Here is a 16,859-nt window from a genome sequence, read left to right as displayed (position 1 = left end):
CTGGGTTGCCCGGAACGTAGAAATGACCAACTCTTTCACACTGGTAGCAATTATTCGTTTAATACATGGAAAATCTGTTCTATTTATTTTGTATTTTATGCTTCGGGCGTTGACTTCTAAGCCCCTATCTCGTCGATTTGGTGGAGCATCGCCCTAGAGTGTAGCCTAGGTTGCCCGGAACGTACAAATGACCATCACTTTCACACTGGTTGCAATTATTCCTGTTATACGATGGAAAAACTCTTTTATATTTATCGTGTTTTTGGCTTCGGGCGTTGACTTCTATCTATTCGATCTGGTGGAGCAACACCCTACAGTGAAGGCTAGGTTGTCCGGAACGTAGATATGACCATAACCTTCTCACAGATTGCAATTATTCGTTTTACACGATTGAAAGGCTGTTGTATTTATTTTGTAGTTTATGCTTCTGGCGTTGAATTCCAAGGCCCTAACACTTCGACCTGGTGGAGCAATGCCTCAGAGTTAAGTCTAGGATGCCCGAAACGTCTAAATGATCATTAATTTCTCACTGGTTGCAACTATTCATGCTATACGATGGAAAAACTGTTGCATTTTTATTGTTTTTTCTGCTTCTGGCTTTGACTTCTAAGGTCCTAGCTATTCGATTTGGTGGAGCAAGGCCTCAGAGTTAAGCCTAGGATGCCCGGAACGTAGAAATGACCATCACTTTCACACTGGTTGCAATTATTCCTGTTATACGATGGAAAAACTGTTGCATCTTAATTGTATTTTATGCTTGGGCGTTGACTTCTATGGCCCTACCTATTCGATCTGGTAGAGCAACACCCTACAGTGAAGCCTAGGTTGCCCGGAACGTAGAAATGACCATAACTTTCACACTGGTAGCAATTATCCGTTTTATACATGGAAGAACTGTTCTATTTATTTTGTATTTTATGCTTCTGGCGTTGACTTCTAAAGCCCTAACTATTCGATCTGGTGGTACAACGCCCTAGAGTGAAACCTAGGTTGCCCGGAACGTAGAAATGACCATCACTTTCACACTGGTTGCAATTATTCCTGTTATACGATGGAAAAACACTTGTATATTTATCGTATTTTATGCTTCGGGCGTTGACTTCTATGGCCCTACCTATTCGATCTGGTGGAGCAACACCCTACAGTGAAGCCTAGTTTGTCCGGAACGTAGATATGACCATAACCTTCACACAGATTGTAATTATTCGGTTTATACGATTGAAAGGCAGTTGTATTTATTTTGTAGTTTATGCTTCTGGCGTTGAGGTCCAAGGCCCTAACACTTCGACCTGGTGGAGCAATGCCTCAGAGTTAAGTCTAGGTTGCCCGAAACGACGAAATGATCGTTACTTTCATAATGGATGCAATTATTCATGCTATACGGTTGAAGAACTGTTGCATTTTTATTGTATTTTCTGCTTCTGTATTTGAATTCTAAGGTCCTAGCTATTCGATCTGGTGGGGCAACGTCCAAGAGTGAAGCGTATGTTGCCCGGAACGTAGAAATGACCATAACTTTCACACTGGGTGCAATTATTCGTTTTATACGATGGAAAAGCTATTGTATTTATATTGTATTTTATGCTTCTGGCGTTGACTTCTTAGGCCCTAACTATTCGATCTTGTGGAGCAATGCCTCAGAGTTAAGTCTAGGATGCCCGAAACGTCGAAATGATCGTTACTTTCACACTGGTTGCAATTATTCATGTTATACGATTGAAGAGTTGTTGCTTTTTTATTGTATTTTCTGCTTCTGTATTTGAATTCTAAGGTCCTAGCTATTCGATCTGGTGGAGCAACGCCCAAGAGTGATGCCTAGGTTGCCCGGAACGTAGAAATGACCATTACCTTCACGCTTGCTGCAATTATTCCTGTTATACGATGAAAAAACTGTGGTATTTTTATTGCATTTTATGCTTCAGGCGTTGACTTCTACGGCCGCAGCTATTCGATGTGGCGGAGTAACGCCCTAGAGTGAAACCTGGGTTACCCGGATCGTAGAAATGACCATCACTTTCACACTGGTTGCAATTATACCTGTTATACGATGGTAAAACTGTTGTATCTTTATTGTACTGTACGCATCAGGCGATGACTTCTAAGGCCCAAACTATTCGATCTGGTGTTACAACGCCCTGGAGCGAAGCCTAGGTTGCCCGGAACGTACAAATGACCATAACTTTCACCCTGGGTGCAATTATTCGTTCTATACGATGGAAAAGCTATTGTATTTATATTGTATTTTATGCTTCTGGCGTTGACTTCTTAGGCACTAACTATTCGATCTTGTGGAGCAATGCCTCAGAGTTAATTCTAGGATGCCCGAAACGTCGAAATGATCGTTACTTTCACACTGGTTGCAATTATTCATGCTGTACGATTGAAGAACTGTTGCACTTTTATTGTATTTTCTGCTTCTGTATTTGAATTCTAAGGCCCTAACTATTGGATCTGGTGTAGCAACGCACTAGGGTGATGCCTAGGTTGCCCGGAACGTGGAAATGATCATAGCTTTCACACTGGTTGCTATTATTCGTTTTATACGATGGAAAAACTGTTATATTTATATTGTATTTTATGCTTCTGGCGTTGACTTCTTACGCTCTAACTATTCGATCTGGAGGAACAACGCCACAGAGTGAAGCCTAGGTTGCCCGGAACGTAGAAATGACCATAGCTTTCACACTGGTTGCTATTATTCGTTTTATACGATGGAAAAACTGTTATATTTATATTGTATTTTATGCTTCTGGCGTTGACTTCTTAGGCTCTAACTATTCGATCTGGAGGAACAACGCCCCAGAGTGAAGCCTAGGTTGCCCGGAACGTAGAAATGACCATCACTTTCACACTGGTTGCAATAATTCCTGTTATACGATGGAAAAACTCTTGTATATTTATTGTATTTAATGCTTGGGGCGTTGACTTCTATGGCCCTACCTATTCGATCTGGTGGAGCAACGCCCTAGGGTGAAGCCTGGGTTGCCCGGAACGTAGAAATGACCAACTCTTTCACACTGGTAGCAATTATTCGTTTAATACATGGAAAATCTGTTGTATTTATTTTGTATTTTATGCTTCGGGCGTTGACTTCTAAGCCCCTATCTCGTCGATTTGGTGGAGCATCGCCCTAGAGTGTAGCCTAGGTTGCCCGGAACGTACAAATGACCATCACTTTCACACTGGTTGCAATTATTCCTGTTATACGATGGAAAAACTCTTTTATATTTATCGTGTTTTTGGCTTCGGGCGTTGACTTCTATCTATTCGATCTGGTGGAGCAACACCCTACAGTGAAGGCTAGGTTGTCCGGAACGTAGATATGACCATAACCTTCTCACAGATTGCAATTATTCGTTTTACACGATTGAAAGGCTGTTGTATTTATTTTGTAGTTTATGCTTCTGGCGTTGAATTCCAAGGCCCTAACACTTCGACCTGGTGGAGCAATGCCTCAGAGTTAAGTCTAGGATGCCCGAAACGTCTAAATGATCATTAATTTCTCACTGGTTGCAACTATTCATGCTATACGATGGAAAAACTGTTGCATTTTTATTGTTTTTTCTGCTTCTGGCTTTGACTTCTAAGGTCCTAGCTATTCGATTTGGTGGAGCAAGGCCTCAGAGTTAAGCCTAGGATGCCCGGAACGTAGAAATGACCATCACTTTCACACTGGTTGCAATTATTCCTGTTATACGATGGAAAAACTGTTGCATCTTAATTGTATTTTATGCTTGGGCGTTGACTTCTATGGCCCTACCTATTCGATCTGGTAGAGCAACACCCTACAGTGAAGCCTAGGTTGCCCGGAACGTAGAAATGACCATAACTTTCACACTGGTAGCAATTATCCGTTTTATACATGGAAGAACTGTTCTATTTATTTTGTATTTTATGCTTCTGGCGTTGACTTCTAAAGCCCTAACTATTCGATCTGGTGGTACAACGCCCTAGAGTGAAACCTAGGTTGCCCGGAACGTAGAAATGACCATCACTTTCACACTGGTTGCAATTATTCCTGTTATACGATGGAAAAACACTTGTATATTTATCGTATTTTATGCTTCGGGCGTTGACTTCTATGGCCCTACCTATTCGATCTGGTGGAGCAACACCCTACAGTGAAGCCTAGTTTGTCCGGAACGTAGATATGACCATAACCTTCACACAGATTGTAATTATTCGGTTTATACGATTGAAAGGCAGTTGTATTTATTTTGTAGTTTATGCTTCTGGCGTTGAGTTCCAAGGCCCTAACACTTCGACCTGGTGGAGCAATGCCTCAGAGTTAAGTTTAGGTTGCCCGAAACGACGAAATGATCGTTACTTTCATAATGGATGCAATTATTCGTGCTATACGGTTGAAGAACTGTTGCATTTTTATTGTATTTTCTGCTTCTGTATTTGAATTCTAAGGTCCTAGCTATTCGATCTGGTGGGGCAACGTCCAAGAGTGAAGCCTATGTTGCCCGGAACGTAGAAATGACCATAACTTTCACACTGGGTGCAATTATTCGTTTTATACGATGGAAAAGCTATTGTATTTATATTGTATTTTATGCTTCTGGCGTTGACTTCTTAGGCCCTAACTATTCGATCTTGTGGAGCAATGCCTCAGAGTTAAGTCTAGGATGCCCGAAACGTCGAAATGATCGTTACTTTCACACTGGTTGCAATTATTCATGCTGTACGATTGAAGAACTGTTGCACTTTTATTGTATTTTCTGCTTCTGTATTTGAATTCTAAGGCCCTAACTATTGGATCTGGTGTAGCAACGCACTAGCGTGATGCCTAGGTTGCCCGGAACGTAGAAATGACCATAGCTTTCACACTGGTTGCTATTATTCGTTTTATACGATGGAAAAACTGTTATATTTATATTGTATTTTATGCTTCTGGCGTTGACTTCTTAGGCTCTAACTATTCGATCTGGAGGAACAACGCCCCAGAGTGAAGCCTAGGTTGCCCGGAACGTAGAAATGACCATAGCTTTCACACTGGTTGCTATTATTCGTTTTATACGATGGAAAAACTGTTATATTTATATTGTATTTTATGCTTCTGGCGTTGACTTCTTAGGCTCTAACTATTCGATCTGGAGGAACAACGCCCCAGAGTGAAGCCTAGGTTGCCCGGAACGTAAAAATGACCATCACTTTCACACTGGTTGCAATAATTCCTGTTATACGATGGAAAAACTCTTGTATATTGATTGTATTTAATGCTTGGGGCGTTGACTTCTATGGCCCTACCTATTCGATCTGGTGGAACAACGCCCTAGGGTGAAGCCTGGGTTGCCCGGAACGTAGAAATGACCAACTCTTTCACACTGGTAGCAATTATTCGTTTTATACATGGAAAATCTGTTCTATTTATTTTGTATTTTATGCTTCGGGCGTTGACTTCTAAGGCCCTATCTCTTCGATTTGGTGGAGCAACGCCCTAGAGTGTAGCCTAGGTTGCCCGGAACGTACAAATGACCATCACTTTCACACTGGTTGCAATTATTCCAGTTATACGATGGAAAAACTCTTTTATATTTATCGTGTTTTTGGCTTCGGGCGTTGACTTCTATGGCACTACCTATTCGATCTGGTGGAGCAACACCCTACAGTGAAGGCTAGGATGTCCGGAACGTAGATATGACCATAACCTTCTCACAGGTTGCAATTATTCGTTTTACACGATAGAAGGACTGTTGTATTTATTTTGTAGTTTATGCTTCTGGCGTTGAATTCCAAGGCCCTAACACTTCGACCTGGTGGAGCAATGCCTCAGAGTTAAGTCTAGGATGCCCGAAACGTCGAAATGATCATTAATTTCTCACTGGTTGCAACTATTCATGCTATACGATGGAAAAACTGTTGCATTTTTATTGTTTTTTCTGCTTCTGGCTTTGACTTCTAAGGTCCTAGCTATTCGATCAGGTGAGGCCACGTCCAAGAGGGAAGCCTATGTTGCCCGGAACGTAGAAATGACCATAACTTTCACCCTGGGTGCAATTATTCGTTTTATACGATGGAAAAGCTATTGTACTTATATTGTATTTTATGCTTCTGGCGTTGACTTCTTAGGCCCTAACTATTCGATCTTGTGGAGCAATGCCTCGGAGTTAATTCTAGGATGCCCGAAACGTCGAAATCATCGTTACTTTCACACTGGTTGCAATTATTCATGCTGTACGATTGAAGAACTGTTGCACTTTTATTGTACTTTCTGCTTCTGTATTTGAATTCTAAGGCCCTAACTATTGGATCTGGTGTAGCAACGCACTAGGGTGAAGCCTAGGTTGCCCGGAACGTGGGAATGACCATAACTTTCACACTGTTTTCCATTATTCGTTTTATACGATGGAAAAGCTGTTGTATTTATGTCGTATTTTATGCTTCTGGCGTTGACATCTTAGGCCCCAGCTATTCCATCTGGTGGAGCAGCGCCCTATGGTGCAGCCTAGGTTGCCCGGAACGTAGAAATGATCATAACTTTCACACTGGAAACAATTATTGATTTTATACATGGAACAGCTGTTCTATTTATTTTGTATTTTATGCTTCTGGCGTTGACTTCTTAGGCCCTAACTATTCCATCTGGTGGAGCAACGCCCTAGACTGAAACCTAGGTTACCCGGAACGTAGAAATGACCAGTACTTTCACACTGGTTGCAGTTATTCCTGTTATACGATGGAAAAACTGTTGCACCTTTATTGTATTTTATGCATGTGGCGTTGACATTTATGGCCCTAACTATTCGATCTGGTGTAGCAAGGCCCTAGAGTGAAGCCTAGGTTGCTCGGAACGTAGAAATGACCATAACTTTCGCACTGGTTGCCATTATTCGTTTTCTACGATGGAAAAGCTGTTGTATTTATGTCGTATTTTATGCTTCTGGCGTTGACATCTTAGGCCCCAGTTATTCCATCTGGTGGAGCAACGCCCTATGGTGCAGCCTAGGTTGCCCGGAACGTAGAAATGATCATAACTTTCACACTGGAAACAATTATTCATTTTATACATGGAACAGCTGTTCTATTTATTTTGTATTTTATGCTTCTGGCGTTGACTTCTTAGGCCCTAACTATTCCATCTGGTGGAGCAACGCCCTAGAGTGAAACCTAGGTTACCCGGAACGTAGAAATGACCAGTACTTTCACACTGGTTGCAGTTATTCCTGTTATACGATGGAAAAACTGTTGCACCTTTATTGTATTTTATGCTTCTGGCGTTGACTTTTTAGGCCCTAATTATTCCATCTGGTGGAACAACGCCCTAGGGTGAAGCCTAGGTTGCCGGAACGTAGAAATGACCATAACTTTCACACTGGTAGCAATTATTCGTTTTACACATGGAAAAACTGTTCTATTTTTTTGTATTTTATGCTTCGGGCGTTGACTTCTAAGGCCCTAGCTATTCGATCTCGTCGAGCAACGCCCTAGAGTGAAACCTAGGTTACCCGGAACGTAGAAATGACCAGTACTTTCACACTGTTTGCAGTTATTCCTGTTGTATGATGGAAAAACTGTTGTATTTATTTTGTAGTTTAAGCTGCTGGCGTTGACTTCTAAGGCCCTAACTCTTGGATCTGGTGGAGCAACGCCTCAGAGTTAAGTCTAGTATGCCCGAAATGTCGATATGATCATTACTTTCGCCCTGGTTGCAATTAGTCATGCTATACGATGGAAAAACTGCTGCATTTTTCTTGTCTTTTGTGCTTCTGGCGTTGACTTCTAAGGCCGTAGCTATTAGACATGATGGAGCGACGCCCTAGAGTGACGCCTAGGTTACCCGGAACGTAGAAATGACCAGTACTTTCACACTGGTTGCAGTTACTCCTGTTATACGATGGAAAAACTGCTGCATTTTTCTTGTATTTTGTGCTTCTGGCGTTGACTTCTAAGGCCGTAGCTATTAGATATGATGGAGCAACGCCCTAGAGTGACGCCTAGGTTACCCGGAACGTAGAAATGACCATTACTTTCACACGGTTTGCAATTATTCATTTTATACGATGGAACAACTGTTGTATTTATATTGTATTTTATGCTTCTGGCGTTGACTTCTAAGGCCCTAACTATCCGATCTGGTGGAGCAACGCCCAAGAGTGATGCCTAGGTTGCCCGGAACGTAGAAATGACCATTACCTTCACGCTTGCTGCAATTATTCCTGTTATACAATGAAAAAACTGTTGTATTTTTATTGCATTTTATGCTTCAGGCGTTGACTTCTACGGCCGTAGCTATTCGATGTGGCGCAGTAACGCCCTAGAGTGAAACCTGGGTTACCCGGATCGTAGAAATGACCATCACTTTCACACTGGTTGCAATTATTCCTGTTATACGATGGTAAAACTGTTGTATTTTTATTGTACTGTATGCATCAGGCGATGACTTCTAAGGCCCAAACTATTCGATCTGGTAGAACAACGCCCTGGAGCGAAGCCTAGGTTGCCCGGAACGTACAAATGACCATAACTTTCACACTGGTAGCAATTATTCGTTTTATACATGGAAAAACTGTTCTACTTATTCTGTATTTTATGCTTCTGGCGTTGACTTCCAAGGCCCTACCTATTCGATCTGGCGGAGCAACACCCTACAGTGAAGCCTAGGTTGCTCGGAACGTAGAAATGACCATTACCTTCACACTGTTTGCAATAATTCATTTTATACGATGGCAAAGCTGTTGTACTTGTATTGTATTTTATGCTTCTGGCGTTGACTTATAAGGCCCTATCTCTTCGATTTGGTGGAGCAAGGCCTCAGAGTTAAGCCTAGGATGCCCGGAACGTAGAAATGACCATCACTTTCACACTGGTTGCAATTATTCCTGTTATACGATGGAAAAACTCTTTTATATTTATCGTGTTTTTGGCTTCGGGCGTTGACTTCTATGGCCCTACCTATTCGATCTGGTGGAGCAACACCCTACAGTGAAGCCTAGGTTGTCCGGAACGTAGATATGACCATAACCTACTCACAGGTTGCAATTATTCGTTTTACACGATTGAAAGACTGTTGTATTTATTTTGTAGTTTATGCTTCTGGCGTTGAATTCCAAGGCCCTAACACTTCGACCTGGTGGAGCAATGCCTCAGAGTTAAGTCTAGGATGCCCGAAACGTCGAAATGATCATTAATTTCTCACTGGTTGCAACTATTCATGCTGTGCGATTGAAGAGCTGTTGCACTTTTATTGTATTTTCTGCTTCTGTATTTGAATTCTAAGGCCCTAACTATTGGATCTGGTGTAGCAACGCACTAGGGTGATGCCTAGGTTGCCCGGAACGTGGGAATGACCATAACTTTCACACTGTTTGCCATTATTCGTTTTATACGATGGAAAAGCTGTTGTATTTATATCGTATTTTATGCTTCTGGCGTTGACATCTTAGGCCCCAGCTATTCCATCTGGTGGAACAACGCCCTACAGTGAAGCCTAGGTTGCACAGACCGAAGATATGACCATCACTTTCACACTGGTTGCAATAATTCCTGTTATACGATGGAAAGACTCTTGTATATTTATTGTATTTAATGCTTGGGGCGTTGACTTCTATGGCCATACCTATTCGATCTGGTGGAACAAATCCCTAGGGTGAAGCCTCGGTTGCCGGGAACGTAGAAATGACCATAGCTTTCACACTGATAGCAATTATTCGTTTTATACGATGGAAAAGCTGTAGTATTTATATCGTATTTTATGCTTCTGGCGTTGACTTCTTAGGCCCTAACTATTCCATCTGGTGGAACAACGCCCTGGAGTGAAGCCTAGGTTGCCCGGAACGTAGAAATGACCATAACTTTCACACTGGTAGCAATTATTCGTTTTATACATGGAAAAACTGTTCTATTTATTTTGTATTTAATGCTTCTGGCGTTGACTTCTAAGGCCCTACCGATTCGATCTGGCGGTGCAACACCCTACAGTGAAGCCTAGGTTGCTCGGAACGTAGAAATGACCATTAGCTTCACACTGTTTGCAATAATTCATTTTATACGATGGCAGTGCTGTTGTATTTATATTGTATTTTATGCTTCTGGCGTTGACTTCTAAGGCCCTATCTCTTCGATTTGGTGGAGCAACGCCACAGAGTTAAGCCTAGGATGCCCGAAACGTCGAAATGGTCATTACTTTCGCACTGGTTGCAATTAGTCATGCTATACGATGGAAAATCAGTTGCATATTTATTGTATCTTATGCTTCTGGCGTTGACTTCTAAGGCCGTAGCTTGTAGCTGTGGTGGAGCAACGCCCCAGAGTGACGCCTAGGTTGCCCGGCACGTAGAAATGATCATTACTTTCACAATGTTTGCAATTATTCATTTTATACGATGGTAAACTGTTGTACTTATATTGCATTTTATTCTTCTGGCGTTGAGTTCTCAGTCCCTACCTATGCGATCTGCTGGAGCAACGCCATAGAGTGAAACCAAGGTTGCCCGGAACGTAGAAATTACCATAACTTTCAAACTGGTAGCAATTATTCGTTTTATACGATGGAACAACTGTTCTATTTATTTTGTATTTTATGCATCGGGCGTTGACTTCTAAGGCCCTAACTATTCAATCTGTTGGAGCAACGCCCTAGGGTGAAGCATAGGTTGCCCGGAAAGTAGAAATGACGTTAACTTTCACACTGGTTGCTATTATTCGTTCTATACGATGGAAAAACTGTTATATTTATATTGTATTTTATGCTTCGGGCGTTGACTTCTAAGGCCCTAGCTGTTTGATCTGGTGGAGCAACGCCCTAGAGTCAAGCCGAGGTTGCCCGGAACGTAGAAATGACCATAACTTTCACACTAGTTGCTATTATTCGTTTTATACAATGGAAAAACTGTTCTATTTATTTTGTATTTTATGCTTCGGGCGTTGACTTCTAAGGCCCTAACTGTTTGATCTGGTGGAGCAACGCCCTAGTGTGAAGCCTAGGTTGCCCGGACCGTAGAAGTGACCATAACTTTCACACTGGTTGCTATTATTCGTTCTATACGATGGAAAAACTGTTATATTTATATACTATCTTATGATTCTAGCGTTGACTTCTTAGGCCCTAACAATTCAATCTGGTGGAACAACGCCCTAGTGTGAAGCCTAGGTTGCCTGGAACGTACAAATGACTATCACTTTCACACGGGTTGCAATTATTCCTGTTATAGGACGGAAAGACTGTTGTATTTTTATTGTATTTTATGCTTCAGGCGTTGACTTCTGAGGCCGTTGCTATTCGATGTAGTGGAAGAACGCCATAGAGTGAAGCCTAGGTTGCGCGGAACGTAGAAATGACCATAACTTTCATACTGGTTGCAATTATTCGTTTAATACGATGGAAAAACTGTTGTATTTATATTGTATTTAATGCTTCTGGCGTTGACTTCTAAGGCACTAACTATTCGATCTGGTGGAGCAACGCTCTAGAGTGAAGCCTAGGTTACCCGAAACGTAGAAATGACCATCACTTTCAAACTGGTTGCAATTATTCCTTTTATATGATGGAAAAACTGTTGTATTTATATTGTATTTTATGCTTCGGGCGTTGACTGCTAAGGCCCTAACTATTCAATCTGTTGGATCAACGCCCTAGAGTGAAGCCTAGGTTGCTCGGAATGTAGAAATGACCATAACATTCACACTGGTTGAAATTATTCGCTTAATACGATGGAAAAGCTGTTGCATCTTTATTGTATTTTATGATTCTGGCGTTGACTTCTAAGGCCCTAACTATTCGATCTGGTGGACCAACGCGCTAGGGTGTAGCCTAGGTTGCCCGGAAAGTAGAAATGACCATAGCTTTTACACTGGTAGCAATTATTCGTTTTATACAATGGAAAAACTGTTCTATTTATTTTGTATTTTATGCTTCGGGCGTTGACTTCTAAGCCCCTAACTGTTTGATCTGGTGGAGCAACGCCCTGGGCGTGAAGCCTAGGTTGCCCGCAACGTAGAAATGACCATAATTTCACACTGGTTGCTATTATTCTTTCTATACGATGGAATAACTGTTATATTTATATTGTATCTTATGCTTCTGGCGTTGACTTCTTAGGCCCTAACAATTCGATCTGGTGGAACAACGCAATAGAGTGATGCCTAGGTTTCCTGCAACGTACAAATGACTATCACTTTCACAAGGGTTGCAATTATTCCTGTTATAGGATGGAAAGACTGTTGTATTTTTATTGTATTTTATGCTTCTGGCGTTGCCTTCTTAGGCCCTAACTGTTCGATCTGGTGGAACAACGCCCTAGAGTGAAGCCTAGGATACCCGGAACGTAGAAATGACCAGTACTTTCACACTGTTTGCAGTTATTCCTGCTATACGATGGAAAAACTGTTGCATCTTTATTGAATTTTATGCTTCTGGCGTTGACTTCTAAGGCCCTAACTATTCTATCTGGTGGATCAACGCCCTAGAGAGAAGCCTAGGTTGCTCCGAATGTAGAAGTGACCATAACATTCACACTGGTTGAAATTGTTCGTTTTATAGGATGGAAAAACTGTTATATTTATATTGTATTTTATGCTTCTGGCGTTGTCTTCTTAGGCCGTAACTATTCGATCTGGTGGAGCAACGCCCTGGAGTGAAGCCTAGGTTGCGCGGAACGTAGAATTGGCCATCACTTTCAAACTCGTTGCAATTATTCCTGTTAGATGATGAAAACACTGTTGTATTTTTATTGCATCTTATGCTTCGGGCGTTGACTTCTGAGGCCCTAACTATTCGATCTGGTGGATCACCGCCCTAGAGTGAAGCCTAGGTTGCCCGGAACGTAGAAATGACCCTCACTTTCAAACTGGTTGCAATTATTCCTGTCATATGATGGAAAAACTGTTGTATTTTTATTGCATTTTATGCTTCGGGCATTGACTTCTAAGGTCCTAACTATTCAATCTGTTGGAGCAACGCCCTAGGATGAAGCCTATGTTGCGCGGAAAGTAGAAATGACAATAACTTTCACACTGGGTGCAATTATTCGTTTTATACGATGGAAAAGCTGTTGCATCATTATTGTATTTTATGCTTCTGTCGTTGACGTCTAAGGCCGTAGCTATTAGATGTGGTGGAGCTACGCACTAGAGTGACGCCTAGGTTGCCCGGAACGTGGAATGACCATTACTTTCGCAATGTTTGTGATTATTCATTTTATACGATGGAAAAACTGTTGTACTTATATTGTATTTTATGCTTCTGGCGTTGACTTCTAAGGCCCTAACTATTCGATCTGGTGGAGCAACGCGCTAGAGTGAAGCCTAGGTTGCCTGGAACGTACAAATGACCATCACTTTCACACGGGTTGCAATTATTCCTGTTATAGGACGGAAAGACTGTTGTATTTTTATTGTACTTTATGCTTCAGGCGTTGACTTCTGAGGCCGTTGCTATTCGATGTAGTGGAAGAACGCCATAGAGTGAAGCCTAGGTTGCGCGGAACGTAGAAATGACCATAACATTCATACTGGTTGCAATTATTCGTTTACTACGATGGAAAAACTGTTGTATTTATATTGTATTTAATGCTTCTGGCGTTGACTTCTAAGGCACTAACTATTCGATCTGGTGGAGCAACGCTCTAGAGTGAAGCCTAGGTTGCCCGGAACGTAGAAATGACCATCACTTTCAAACTGGTTGCTATTATTCCTGTTATATGATGGAAAAACTGTTGTATTTATATTGTATTTTATGCTTCGGGCGTTGACTGCTAAGGCCCTAACTATTCAATCTGTTGGATCAACGCCCTAGAGTGAAGCCTAGGTTGCCCGGAAAGTAGAAATGACCATAGCTTTTACACTGGTAGCAATTATTCGTTTTATACAATGGAAAAACTGTTCTATTTATTTTGTATTTTATGCTTCGGGCGTTGACTTCTTAGGCCCTAACTGTTTGATCTGGTGGAGCAACGCCCTAGGCGTGAAGCCTAGGTTGCCCGGAACGTAGAAATGACCATAAATTTCACACTGGTTGCTATTATTCTTTCTATACGATGGAGTAACTGTTATATTTATATTGTATCTTATGCTTCTGGCGTTGACTTCTTAGGCCCTAACAATTCGATCTGGTGGAACAACGCCCTAGAGTGAAGCCTAGGTTGCCTGGAACGTACAAATGACCATCACCCTCACACGGGTTGCAATTATTCCTGTTATAGGATGGAAAGACTGTTGTATTTTTATTGTATTTTATGCTTCAGGCGTTGACTTATGAGGCCGCAGCTATTCGATGTGGTGGAAGAACGCCATAGAGTGAAGCCTAGGTTGCCCGGAACGTAGAAATGAACATAACTTTCACACTGGTAGCAATTATTCGTTTTATAGAATGGAAAAGCTGTTCTATTTATTATGTATTTTATGCTTCGGGCATTGACTTCTTTGGCCCTACCTATTGGATCTGGTGGAGCAACACCCTACAGTCAAGCCTAGGTTGCCCGGAACGTAGAAATGACCATAACATTCACACCCGTTGCAATTATTCATGCTATACGATCGAAAAACTGTTGCATTTTTATTGTATTTTATGCTTCTAGCGTTGACTTCTAAGGCCGTAGCTACTAAATGTGGTGGAGTGGCGCCCTAGAGTGACGCCTAGGTTGCCTGGAACGTAGAAATGACCATCACTTTCACACTGTTTGCAATTATTCCTTTTATACGATGGTAAAACTGTTGTATTTTTATTGTACTGTATGCATCAGGCGATGACTTCCAAGGCCCTACCTATTCGATCTGGCGGAGCAACACACTACAGTGAAGCCTAGGTTGCTCGGAACGTAGAAATGACCATTACCTTCACACTGTTTGCAATAATACATTTTATACGATGGCAAAGCTGTTGTATTTATATTGTATTTTATGCTTCTGGCGTTGACTTCTAAGGCCCTATCTCTTCGATTTGGAGGAGCAAGGCCTCAGAGTTAAGCCTAGGATGCCCGGAACGTAGAAATGACCATCACTTTCACACTGGTTGCAATTATTCCTGTTATACGATGGAAAAACTGTTGCATCTTTATTGTATTTTATGCTTGGGCGTTGACTTCTATGTCCCTACCTATTCGATCTGGTAGAGCAACACCCTACAGTGAAGCCTAGGTTGCACGGACCGAAGATATGAACATAACCTTCACACAGGTTGCAATTATTCATTTTATACGATGGAAAAGCTGTTGTATTTATATCGTATTTTATGCTTCTGGCGCTCACTTCTTAGGCCCTAACTATTCCATCTGGTGGAACAACGCCCTAGGGTGAAGCCTCGGTTGCCCGGAACGTAGAAATGACCATAGCTTTCACACTGGTAGCAATTATTCGTTTTATACGATGGAAAAGCTGTAGTATTTATATCGTATTTTATGCTTCTGGCGTTGACTTCTTTGGCCCTAACTATTGCATCTGGTGGAACAACGCCCTGGAGTGAACCCTAGGTTGCCCGGAACGTAGAAATGACCATAACTTTCACACTGGTAGCAATTATTCGTTTTACACATGGAAAAACTGTTCTATTTATTTTGTATTTTATGCTTCTGGCGTTGACTTCTAAGGCCCTACCGATTCGATCTGGCGGAGCAACACCCTACAGAGAAGCCTAGATTGCTCGGAACGTAGAAATGACCATTAGCTTCACACTGTTTGCAATAATTCATTTTATACGATGGCAGAGCTGTTGTATTTATATTGTATTTTATGCTTCTGGCGTTGACTTCTAAGGCCCTATCTCTTCGATTTGGTGGAGCAACGCCACAGAGTTAAGCCTAGGATGCCCGAAACGTCGAAATGGTCATTACTTTCGCACTGGTTGCAATTAGTCATGCTATACGATGGAAAATCAGTTGCATATTTATTGTATCTTATGCTTCTGGCGTTGACTTCTAAGGCCGTAGCTTGTAGCTGTGGTGGAGCAACGCCCCAGAGTGACGCCTAGGTTGCCCGGCACGTAGAAATGACCATTACTTTCACAATGTTTGCAATTATTCATTTTATACGATGGTAAATTGTTGTACTTATATTGCATTTTATTCTTCTGGCGTTGACTTGTTAGGCCCTAACTATTCGATCTGGTGGAACAACGCCCTAGAGTGAAGCCTAGGTTGCCCGGAACGTAGAAATGACCATAACTTTCACACTGGTAGCAATTATCCGTTTTATACATGGAAGAACTGTTCTATTTATTTTGTATTTTATGCTTCTGGCGTTGACTTCTAAAGCCCTAACTATTCGATCTGGTGGTACAACGCCCTAGAGTGAAACCTAGGTTGCCCGGAACGTAGAAATGACCATCACTTTCACACTGGTTGCAATTATTCCTGTTATACGATGGAAAAACACTTGTATATTTATCGTATTTTATGCTTCGAGCGTTGACTTCTATGGCCCTACCTATTCGATCTGGTGAAGCAACACCCTACAGTGAAGCCTAGTTTGTCCGGAGCGTAGATATGACCATAACCTTCACACAGATTGTAATTATTCGGTTTATACGATTGAAAGGCAGTTGTATTTATTTTGTAGTTTATGCTTCTGGCGTTGAGTTCCAAGGCCCTAACACTTCGACCTGGTGGAGCAATGCCTCAGAGTTAAGTCTAGGTTGCCCGAAACGACGAAATGATCGTTACTTTCATAATGGTTGCAATTCGTCGTGCTATACGGTTGAAGAACTGTTGCATTTTTATTGTATTTTCTGCTTCTGTATTTGAATTCTAAGGTCCTAGCTATTCGATCTGGTGGGGCAACGTCCAAGAGTGAAGCCTATGTTGCCCGGAACGTAGAAATGACCATAACTTTCACACTGGGTGCAATTATTCGTTTTATACGATGGAAAAGCTATTGTATTTATATTGTATTTTATGCTTCTGGCGTTGACTTCTTAGGCCCTA

This window comes from Calliopsis andreniformis, unplaced genomic scaffold, assembly GCF_051401765.1.
Source record: "Calliopsis andreniformis isolate RMS-2024a unplaced genomic scaffold, iyCalAndr_principal scaffold0027, whole genome shotgun sequence".
Lineage (NCBI taxonomy): Eukaryota > Metazoa > Arthropoda > Insecta > Hymenoptera > Andrenidae > Calliopsis > Calliopsis andreniformis.
The sequence above is the reverse complement of the archived record's forward strand: the minus strand, read 5'-3'. Positions refer to the sequence as shown.